This window comes from Muntiacus reevesi, chromosome 3 (assembly GCF_963930625.1).
Source record: "Muntiacus reevesi chromosome 3, mMunRee1.1, whole genome shotgun sequence".
NCBI classification, from domain to species: Eukaryota; Metazoa; Chordata; class Mammalia; order Artiodactyla; family Cervidae; genus Muntiacus; species Muntiacus reevesi.
This window is the reverse complement of record NC_089251.1, coordinates 56616192-56628472: the sequence shown is the minus strand read 5'-3', so window position 1 is coordinate 56628472 and position 12281 is coordinate 56616192. Positions and strand designations below refer to the sequence as shown.

General features: G+C 40.9%; 1 protein-coding gene and 1 non-coding gene across 2 annotated transcripts in view; one reads left to right on the top strand and one right to left on the bottom strand.

Annotated features, from left to right (window-relative positions):
- The window catches only part of LOC136162866 (immunoglobulin kappa light chain-like), an 86605-nt gene that overhangs the window by 54548 nt on the left and 19776 nt on the right, over nucleotides 1-12281 (top strand). The gene's annotated exons all lie outside the window — the stretch shown is intronic.
- Nucleotides 3515-3607, bottom strand: LOC136165772 (small nucleolar RNA SNORD116). The gene has a single exon (XR_010662752.1). It is a non-coding gene; the product is annotated as a small nucleolar RNA SNORD116 (small nucleolar RNA).

Genomic DNA, 12281 nt, shown 5'->3' with positions numbered 1-12281 from the left:
CCACTTTCAGTTGCTTCATGTAGTTTTTCTTAGATGTAGATGGGTGGTATACAAAGAAATTATTTTAGGTACTACCCAGTACCATTGAGTAGGCATTAATTCACTTGAGTCAAAAGAAAATAAAAAACTTAAACGTGAAAAAAATCTCAGTGTAAGAAATTCAGTTTAGGATAAGTAACGTGTGTGTAAATATTGTAAGAAAGAGCTGAGCAATCTTGGAACCATGTGTGCAGTTGGAAACAGCATTAAACAGATGCCTCTCTGAATCCCGTATTCAACCATGACTGAAGTAATTAGAATACATTCATGAGTATGCAACCCAAAGAAAGGCAGTGGTTGGTGATGTCAAGAATATTGCCATGGTATCTATCAACCCAGTTTTTTGGAGAAGGAAATGGCAACCCACTCCAGTGTTCTCACCTGGGAAATCCCAAGCGGAGAGGAGCCTAGAGGGCTATTGTCCATGGGGTCATGAAAGAGTCAGACATGACTTAGTGACTAAACAACAAATGTATCACCCCAGTTTATTTAGCATCAGAATGGCAAAAGATGGAGCACTGAATCTTGCAGAATAATGAACAGTCTGGTTGCAAAAAAGCAAAGCAAAGGAAAGAGGATGATAGTTGCCCAGGAGTTTAGATTTTAGTCACGGCCCTTTTGAAAGCAAGCAAAGCTATGACAATAACACCATGAACCACGCTCATGCATGAAGTCTCACACTTTGCCATTTAAACACTGCCTCCCCGTCCCACCATCACATACCATATTATTTGCATATTGCTTCCATATGTAAGTCCCTCAACATGTCAGAGCCCATATAAAGTATGTGGTTCACTGGGTGAAGACACTGACCACACGTGAAGGTCCCGCCAAGGCCATGGGCTCCCAGGCTCACCTCATCTTCCTGCTCCTCTGGATCTCTGGTAAGAAAAATAATTTCCCTCTTCTGAATCTTGACCCCAAAAATATAGCATTTGTATATGAAATTGATTTTTGTCATTCTCGCTGAATATGATATTTTTGAATTATCTTTTCTATTTTTTCCCTTAAATAGAGACTATAGCAGAAATAACCCTCACACAATCTCCAGGAATGGTGTCAGTGACTCCAGGAGACAGAGTCACTATCACCTGCAAAGCCAGCCAAAAAGTGGATGATGACTTGTACTGGTACCAACAGAAACCAGGACAAGCTCCTAAGCTCATTATTAAACAGGCTTCTACTCTTATCTCTGGGGTTCCATCTCGGTTCAGTGGCAGCGGGTATGACATAGATTTTACCCTGACAATTGATGACATCAAATCCGAAGATTCTGCTTATTACTTCTGTCAACACGATGAGAATATCCCTCCCACAGTGATATATTCTGTTTCAAAAACCTCCAAAGGCCTTCAGAGGGATGACCTCAGCTGCTACTGAAAATCTTCAACATGTGGAACTACCTTGCCCGTTGGGATTTATTACATAAGGTTTCTTCACATACATGTATACTCACTTCCTTTTTCTATGTATTTCTATATTTTCTACTACCTCCAGTGCTATGGGCTTCTTTGGTGGCTCAGACATAAAGAATCTGCTTGCAATGCAGAAGACCCAGGATTGATCCTTGGGTTGGGAAGATCCCCTGGAGAAGGGAATGGCAACTCACTCCAGTATTCTTGCCTGGAGAATTCCACAGAGGAGCCTGGCAGTTTACAGTCCATGGGATCACAAAGAGTTGGACACTACTGAGTGACTAACACAGTTTCCAGGGCTATGCTTGACACACTTGATATTGTAGAGACCATAAGAGCTTCCAATCACATTGGCCAGCTGTTTCAATTAGTCTGCTTTGAAGCAGAGATAAAATAACATAGCCATGTTATAAGCCCTGAGAGAACTGCTCCAAGGATCAAGGAGAGGAGACAGGTTATACAGAAGTTCTGCAACAAAGGTCAGGTAGTCTGACCATCAGAAGATTATTGGTAAAGAAAATCAGACATCCTAACTTAAGGAATTTAGTGCTTTTCTATCTATGGGAAGATACTAGAGGCTGGGTTCACCGAAATCATTCTTTGATATGCTCCTCAGCTATCTGCAGTCAGTATCCTCTTTTCCATCTCCTCGGGGCTCACCATAGGGAGTGACTGTAGTTTGATGGATGCTAGATGGCAGGTATTCTCCTTCCTGAATTTCCTTAGGGCTAACCGGCTCACATTGCAGGGCTGCAATCACTGAAAACTGTGACTTTCTTGTCTACTGATACGGCAGGAAATACTCCGTTTCTCTATGCCGATCCCAAGGACTATATGCAGCATACCAGGCCTCCCTATCCATCACCTCCCTCCCAGAGCTTGCTCAAACTCTTGTCCTTGGAATCAGTGATGCCATCCAGCCATCTTGTCCTCTACCACCCCCTTCTCCTCCTGCCTTCAATCTTTCCCAGCTTCAGGGTCTTTTCAAATGAGTCAGCCCTTCTCACCAGGTGCCCAAAGTATTGGAGCTTCAGGTTCAGCATCAGTCCTTCCAATGAATATACAGGATTCATTTCCTTTAGGATTGCCTGGTTTGATCTCCTTGCAGCCAAAGGGACTCTCAAAGTCTTCTCCAATACCACACAGTTCAAAAGCATCAATTCTTTGGTGGTATCATCTGCATATGTGAGGTTGTTGATATTTCACCTGGCAATCTTGATTCCAGCTTATGCTTCATCCAGCCCCACATTTCACTTGATGTACTCTGCATATAAGTTAAATAAACGGGGTGACAATTACAGCCTTGTTATACTCCTTTCCCAGCTTTGAACCAGCCAGTTGTTCCATGTAAGGTTCTAACTGTTGCTCCTTGACCCTCATACAGGTTTCTCAGGAGACAGGTAAGATGGTCTGGTATTCCTGTCTCTTTAAGAATTTCCCACAGTTTGTTGTGATCCACACAGTCTAAGGCTTTAGTGTAGTCAATGAAGCAGAGGTAGCAGTTTTTTCTGGAATTTCTTGCTTTCTCTATAATCCAACGTATGCATTGGCAAGCAGATTCTTTCTTTACCTGTGAGCCACCTGGGAAGCCCTACTGACACCAAAATTGCTTGATTGTTGTAGCTTCCAAATAAGCCTTGAATTCAAGTATTTTAAATGCTAAACATTGTTTTATAACCCTTTTTAAAATTTTTGTTTTCAGTTCCTTTGTATTTCTATTTAAGTTTATACATTTTTTTACCTTTCACAACTATAACTGCTTAGATTTTGAGTCAAATCTTTAAATTCAGAGAGGAGAATTGTTCATTTTAATATGACTAGATCTATGAGCTTTATATATTTCTCCATCTGTTAATATTTTTAAAGTTTATTTCTGCAATATTTTATAATTTTCCTTGTACAGTACTTGAATATGATTTGCTAACATATCCCTAAGCATTTCTAAGTTTGTAAAGCCATTGTAAATTTTGTTTTCAGCTCTTAATGCTAGCACATAGAAATATATGTGAGTCTTATATCATGATTTTTTTTTTTTTTTTTTTTTTTTTTTTTAACTTGCTGGACCTCAGTTTCGATGAGGAGACGGTAGTGAGTTCTCACTCATGTTGTTCAGATTTTCCAAGGATTATATCATGATTTTTATATAATGGACTTTTGTTTCCTATGACTTGCTGAAAGCACATATTTCAATAATATTATTTTAAAGATTTTTTTTTAGGGTTCACTTCCTAGACACTTAGGTGTTCTTGGACAAAACATGGTTTGATTCTTTTGAATGCTAAAAAAAATCTGCATTCTTGGGTTAAACCACTTCGTCACCTTGCAGACCCTTTTTAATTAATTGTTGGGATTTCATTTGCTAATACTTTGCTAAGACTTTTTGATCTGTGTTCATTGCAGATTTTGGTGTGTAGATTTCTTGTACAGTCTGCTCTGGTTTGATACAAGGGTAAGTTTGCCCTTATGGAGTGATTTTGGAAATTTTGCATTTTCCTCTATTTCCTGGAAACACGGGTACTACTCATATTTCTTTCTTAAATGGTTAACAGAGTTATTAGGGAAACTTTCTGTGGCTGGAATTTTTTTCTCAGGAATGAGTTTTTAATTCCAAAGTCAATGTTTTTAACAGCTTTGGGACAATAAGATTTTATATTTTTTTATGTCACTTTGTCTGACTTTTTCTAACTTTCTAAGTATTTCTGTTTTATTTAAGTTCACTTGTTTTATGACATAGGATAAGTTTATCTTCCTGACAGTCTCTATATGCACTTGAAAAGGAAACACATTCTTATACTTTTTTTTTTTACTTGTTACAAGCATGTTTATTTTTTTTTCATTCATTTATATTAGTTGGAGGCTAATTACTTTATAATATTGTAGTGATTTTTGCCATACATTGATATGAATCACCCATGAATTTACATATGTTCCCCATCCTGAACCCCCCTCCCACCTCTCTCCCCATCCCATCCCTCTGGGTCTTCCCAGTGCATCAGCCCTGAGCACTTGTCTCATGCATCCAACCTGGACTGGCGATCTGTTTCACAATTGGTAATATACATGTTTCAATTCTATTCTCTCAGATCATCCCACCCTTTCCTTCTCCCACAGAGTCCAAAAGTCTGTTCTATACATCTGTGTCTCTTTTTCTATCTTGCATATAGGGTTATCATTACCATCTTTCTAAATTCCATATATATGTGTTAGTATACTGTATTGGTGTTTTTCTTTCTGGCTTACTTCACTCTGTATCATAGGCTCCAGTTTCATCCATCTCATTAGAACTGATTCAAATGTATTCTTTTTAATGGCTTACTAATATTTCATTGTGTATATGTACCACAGCTTTCTTATCCATTCGTCTGCTGATGGGCATCTAGGTTGCTTCCATGTCCTGGCTATTATAAATGCTGCGATGAACATTGGGGTGCACGTGTCTCTTTCAGATCTGGTTTCCTCAGTGTGTATGCCCAGCAGTGGGATTGCTGGGTCATATGGCAGTTCTATTTCCAGTTTTTTAAGGAATCTCCACACTGTTTTCCATAGTGGCTGTACTAGTTTGCATTCCCACCAACAGTGTAAGAGGGCTCCCTTTTCTCCACACCCTCTCCAGCATTTATTGCTTGTAGATTTTTGGATAGCAGCCATTCTGACTTGCATGAAATGGCACCTCATTGTGGTTTTGATTTGCATTTCTCTGATAATGAGTGATGTTGAGCATCTTTTCATGTGTTTGTTAGCCATCTGTATGTCTTCTTTGGGGAAATGTCTGTTTAGTTCTTTGCCCCATTTTTTGATTGAAAACCCACTTCTTTTGTGTCTCCTGCATGGGCAGGCAGGTTCTTTATCACTAGTGCCCCCCCCCCCAATCTCCCATATCCACCCACAGAAACAATGACTTGGCAACTATCCATAGACAAAACGGTCCTGGTAGCACCTGCTAGATTTGGTGCAAGCTCCACTTGGCTACAGTCCTACCATGATCTCTTTATGGCAAAGGATCAAGGAGGAGTCACACTCATGTCCATGGTAAAGGGCTTATCAACCTTAATCCCAATAGCTGACCCTGAAGTAACCCTTGACCCAGCTCCAGTCCTGCAGTACCGTGGTTCTGGAGGCAGTCTTGTCCACTCATTAGCCCTACCCAACTTGAGTAGAATTCTGCCCAGGTACCCAGCAGGAGATAAACCCATACACGCCCTGATAACAGGATTGTCATCTGAAGACCCAACTGCTGACCAAGAAGCAGCCTATGACTCAGCTTAAACCCTGCTTGACTATAGTCCTAGGGACACTCTCATTCACCCAGGGACCTGTGATAAACCACACCCATCCATGACCCTGGCACCAGACCTACCAATCATAACCCAGTCATTAGCCCAACTGCAGTCACATGACTTGGCTCCAGCCCCATTCAACTAAGACTCCAGAGACAGTCCCATCAGACGAAGGACCCAAAAAGAGAAGATCTTTAGCTACCAAAAAAAAAAGTCTGTAAAGAATGGCAGAAGTGACATGACTGCAGCTTCAAATACACAGACACCAACACAAGGCCATAGTGACCACAGGTGAAAGTGAAAGTCGCTCAGTCATGTCTAACTCTTTGAGACCCCATGGACTATACCATCTATGAAATTCTCCAGGCCAGAATACTGGAGTGGGTAGCCTTTCCCTTCTCCAAGGGATCTTCCCAACCCGGGGATCAAACCCTTGTCTCCTGCATTGCGGGTAGACTCTTTACCCACTGAGCCACAAGGGAAGCCCAAGAATACTGGAGTGGGTAGCCTATCCCTTCTCCAGTGGATCTTCCCGGCCCAGGAATCCAACCGGGATCTTCTGCATTGCAGGTAGATTCTTTACCAACTGAGCTATCAGGGAAGCAGGGACCACAAAGTATCAAGCAAACGTGATACCACCCAAGGCATTTGTAGTCTTGTTGGCTTACACAGCACTGTCATCTACTGACAGAACCTCATAACTGCACCCTGGCTTCAGATTGAGGGTGTCACAGTCAACAATGTGACACTGTTTGGGTTTTGTGGTTGGTTTTTTTTTTTTTTTTTTTTGGCCAGTTAACTTTATTTATTGGGAATATACATATCAAGTACACAAAATAAAGTATAACAAGTAATTATAAAGGAAATATCTTTGTACAACTACCACCCAAGTCAATCACCTTCAAAACCCCAAATATTTTTCCAGTGGTCATGTATGGATGTGAGAATTGGACTGTGAAGAAAGCTGAGCACCGAAGAATTGATGCTTTTGAACTGTGGTGTTGGAGAAGACTCTTGAGAGTCCCTTGGACTGCAAGAAGATCCAACCAATCCATGCTAAAGCAGATCAGTCCTGGGTGTTCATTGGAAGAACTGATGCTAAAGCTGAAACTCCAATCCTTTGGCCACCTCATGCGAAGAGTTGACTCATTGGAAAAGACCCTGATGCTGGGAGGGATTGGGGGCAGGAGGAGAAGGGGATGACAGAGGATGAGATGGCTGGATGGCATCACCAACTCAATGGACATGAGTTTGAGTAAACTCCGGGAGTTGGGGATGGACAGGGAGGCCTGGCATGCTGCGATTCATGGGATCGCAAAGAGTTGGACACGACTGAGCGACTGAACTGAACTGAACTGATCACAACTTCACCGTCATCTTTGTTTGTAGGCAGCATCTAGTTGAGTTTTTCCTTTTATCTAAACCGACAGTCTCTTTTTAATTGGTATGTTTAGATTATTCACACTTAATGTGATTTTAATTGTCTGGATTAAAACCTACCACTTTGCCAGCTGTTTTCTATTGGGTCCAAACTTTTGTTTCTTTTTCCCTCTTTTTCTGGCATTAATGGGAATTTTTTTATGTTTCCGTTTCCCCTATTGATTTCTTTAACTTCTTATTTTATATTGGAGTAGGGCCGATTAACAATGTTGTGATAGTTTCAGGTGGACAGCAGAGGGACTCAGCCATACATATACATGTATCCATTCTCCCCCAAACTTCTTTCCCATCCAGATTGCCACACACCAAGCAGAGTTCCCTGTCCTATAGAGGAGGACTCTGTTGTTTATCCACTTTAAATATAGCAGTGACACTGTTTCTGTTTAATTATTTTTATTTTTAATGTTTATAAAGTGGTCAACTTTATAAAAGATATATAAAACACACAACACACTAAAGTATTTGGAAGTGAATCCATTAAGAATTTCAGTACACTGCTAACTGATGAGTTTTTCTAAACAGCCACCATGCCACTATAATATAGAAATAAAAATTCCCTAATATAGCTAATATCCAGTTTCTATTCAACTTCCTTGATTGTCTCTAAATATGTTGTTACAGAAATTTCACTTAAATCAATGACCAGGTCCAGATAAACATATGGTTAAGTTTTACCAAAACCTCAAAAAAAATCCCTATAGTTCAGGGAATAGTAAAAGAGAGTAAACTACCAGAAAACTATCCTATATTTAGAAATATAGGATAAGGAAATGGCTACCCACTCCAGTATTCTTGCCTGGATAATTCCATGGACAGAGGAGCCTGGCAGGCTACAGTCCATGGGGTCCCAAAGAGTCGGACACGATTGAGCAACTAAACCACCAACTACCATCACCATTTAGAAATATAACTCATATTAGGAGATTAGAATAATATTCTTTTTTAGAATCGTCAGCTTTTTTTCTTTTTTTTTTTATTGAAGTATGATTGCTTTACAATGTTGTGTTAGTTTCTGCTGTATAGCAAAGTGAATCAGCCATAAGTATAAATATATCCCCTCTTTTGTGAATTTCCTTTCCATTTAGGTCACCACAGAGCATTGAATAGAGTTCCCTGTGCTATGGAGAATTTCATTATGTAACTCATCATCCCCAAAGCCTCTGACTGCGACTCTGAGATTGGTCTTTCTTTCATGATCTGTACTGTTGCCACTCATTATGGGAGCTTTATGCCGAAGATAACATTTGTCAGCCTGGATTCCTTGGAGATGGCATGGGACAGAAACCTCACTCTCCACTGCCAATCAGAACTTTGCACAAGTGAAAAATTTCTAATGCATTAAATGCATAAAATGCATTAAACCACTCAAGCTTTGGAAAATATCTATCAGAGTACCTATCATTCATTCAGTCAATCCCAAAGGAAATCAACCTTGAATATTCATCCAAGGGACTGATGCTAAAGCTGAAGCTCCAATACTTTGGCCACCTGATGCAAAGAGACAACTCACTGAAAAAGACCCTGATGCTGGGAAAGATTGAGGGCAGGAGGAGAAGGGGGCCACAGAGGATGAGTTGGTTGGATGGCATCACTGACTCAATGGACATGCGTTTGAGCAAACTCTGGGAGAGAGGAGATAGTGAAGGACAGGGAAGCCTAGCATGCTGAAGTCCATGGGGTTGCAAAGAATCAGACATGACTGAGCAACTAAACAGCAACAACAAATCATTGTTCTTAGTTAATGTACTTATCAGGCTACAGATTATTCCAACTGACAGCATTTAGTGAAATTATAGCTGGTAAAGAATCCACCTGTGATGCAGGAAATCCTGGTTCAATTTCTGGGTTGGGAGGGTCCCCTGGAGAAGGGATAGACTATCCACTCCAGTATTTTGGTGTCTCACTGGTGGCTCGGATGGTAAAGAGTCCGCCTGCAATGTGGGAGACCTGGGTTTGATCCCTGGCTCGGGAAGATCCCCTGGAGAAGGGAATGGCTACCCACTCCAGTGTTCTTGCCTGGAGAATTCCATTGACAGAGGAGCCTGGCAGGCTATAGTCCATGGGGTTGCAAAGAATGGGACATGACTGAACAACTTTCACTTTCACAGTGAAATAATAAAATGGTTCTTAGAAGACAAAGGTTCAGACCCTGACTATGTTCTTACAAACTTAGTGCTATTAAGGAAGGCCTTGGTGTCATCAGTTATAAAAACCAGTAGTTTAGGCTCTTCAGTGTTAAGGGTGATGTTGGTATCCTGACTGAGTTCCAGAGTAGCTTAATTATGCCAAAGAAAGGATCATACTCTCATGCTGTACATGCTCATTTTTCATTCTTTCACTGGATTTTGAGAAAATGCATTAAAGTATGTGCTCTACCTTGAGGAGAACAGATGGCAACTGTGCAAAGAATTTTCCTGGTTTATAAAGATTCTGCCAACGGCCTCGGGAAAAGTGATGGAGGTGCTTTAATTGGGCTCTTCCTGCTAACTCAGTCCTTAACCCCTCTGTGGCCTTAAGTGAATCACTTCCTCTCTTAGGGACTAAAGTTTTCTCCTGTTTGTAATGAATGAAGCTAGACATGGCTTGTCTCTTCCAGATCAAACAGTCCACAAATCTACAAAGACCCTCCAAGATCATACTAGGTCTATTTTCTACTCAGTCTAACATGGTCCCAGACTCAGCCCATACAACCCCATTTAAACCACCATCTGGATTTTTCAGGGCTTCAGTTCAGTTCAGTTCAGTTGCTCAGTCATATAAGACCCTTTGTGACCCCACAGGACTACAGCATGCCAGGCCTCCCTGTCTATCACCAACTGCCAGAGTTTACTCAAACTCATGTCCATTGAGTCAATGACGCCATCCAACCATCTCATCCTCGGTCACCCCCTTCTCTTTCCCAGCATCAAGGTCTTTTCCAGTGAGTCAGTTCTTCACATCAGGCGGCCAAAGTATTGGAGTTTCAGCTTCAGCATGAGTCCTTACATTGAATATTCAGGACTGATTTCCTTTAGGATGGACTGGTTGGATCTCCTTGCAGTCAAAGGGACTCTCAAGAGTCTTCTCCAACACCACAGTTCAAAAAAGTATCAATTCTTTGGCGCTCAGGTTTCTTCATAGTCCAACTCTCACATCCATACATGACAACTGGAAAAACCATAGCTTTGACTAGATGGAACTTTGCTGGCAAAGTAATACCTCTGCTTTTTAATATACTGTCCAGGTTGGTCATAACTTTTCTTCCAAGGAGTAAACATCTTTCAACTTCATGGCTGCAGTCACCATCTGCAGTGATTTGGGAGCCCCAAAAAATAGTTTGTCACCGTTTCCACGGTTTATCCATCTATTTGCCAAGAAGTAATGGGATCAGATGCCATGATCTTAGTTTTCTGAATGTTGAGCTTTAAGCCAACTTTTTCACTCTCCTCTTTCACCTTCATCAAGAGGCTCTTTAGTTCCTCTTCACTTTCTGCCATAAGGGTGGTGTCATCTGCATATCTGAGGTTATTGACATCTCTCCTGGCAATCTTGATTCCAGCTTGTGCTTCATCCAGCCCAGCGTTTCTCATCATGTACTCTGCATATAAGTTAAATAAGCAAGGTGACAATATACAGCCTTGACATACTCCTTTCTCAGTTTGGAACCAGTCTGTTGCTCCATGTCCAATTCTAACTGTTGCTTCCTGACCTACATACACATTTCTCAAGATGCAGGTCAGGTGGTCTGGTATTAAGAATTTTCCAGGGTTTATGGTGGTCCACACAGGACCTTCAGGACTTCATAAAGTATGTAAAGTTATCACCGGAGGGTGCCAGAGCAAGAGAGGAGAAAACAGCAAATACCATATGATGATGGCAGAACAATCTTTGCTCATTTCACTCCAAGTGTATGCCAGACACCTGTTAGTTACTGAGAGCACAGTGGTGAGGACAAGCCCTTATGAGATGCCTGTATAATTCAAGAAATAGTGAGGGATGTGAAAAATTGTCTTTTTCATGGAGTTGGCAATGACACTTTGTGTATATACACCTTGTGCATACTTTTGCAATCCTGGTTTTTCCCTAGTTGATGTGTCCTGTGTACGTGGCTTACACTTGGGTGGACCCCTCCTGGTGCGTGCCATCACCTATGGCAACTGCCCTTTGTCTGCAGTACGTCAAACTTCCAGCCAGGTCAATTACAAGATGGACTAAATATTGTTTACTCTTTCTCTTCACTGCACTTTAAAAGGCCGTGGAAATTACTGGATTTAGGGTTAAATGCATAGAGATGAGGCCTTCTAATCTATAGGAGTCCCAGGTTTCTTTTGAGGATTACTCCAGTCCACTCACAGTATCATAGTCATGCCAATTCAGAGAATAAATTGAAAAGTATTACATTTACATGTAACTGCTTGACCTAGGAAATTATCAGTTTCAAGACAAAAAAAAACTTACATAAAGAAATTGCTTGAAAACTATCTTGTATTAGGTACTTTTGGAGGAGTTAGTTCTTTGACAAACTCCTAAACTTCTTCTAAATTAGCGTCTACCTCTTCTTGGGCAAATTATTCCATTTATTCTGGGAGATGAGGAATGTGCACATTATGTAGATATTCAAAAAACAAACTGGATGAAGGTGGTCAAAAGTCACAAACTTTTAGTTATGAGATAAATAAGTCCTAGGGATATAATGTACAACCTGATAAAGATAATTAACACTGCTGTATGCTGCATGTAAAAGCTGTTAGGAAAGTAAATCCTAAGAGTTATCATCACAAGAAAAAGAATGTTTTCAATTTCTAAACGTTGCCTCTGTATGAGATGATATCTGTGCATTCAGTTGCTCAGTCGTATCCAACTCTTTACAACCTCATGGACTGCAGCCCACCAGGCTCCTCAGGCAGAAGGAGAAGGGGACAACAGAGGATGAGATGGTTAAGGACATGTGCTTGAGCAAATTCTGGGAGTTGGTGATGGACAGGGAAGACTGGGTGCTATAGTCCAGGGGGTCGCAAAGAGTTAGACACGACTGAGTGACTGAATAACAAATACAGATTAGAAAGATTCTATTTAAACTTGTGCTTCTTAACCAGGGAACCCAGAAATATCCCCAGTTACAGTTGGAAAT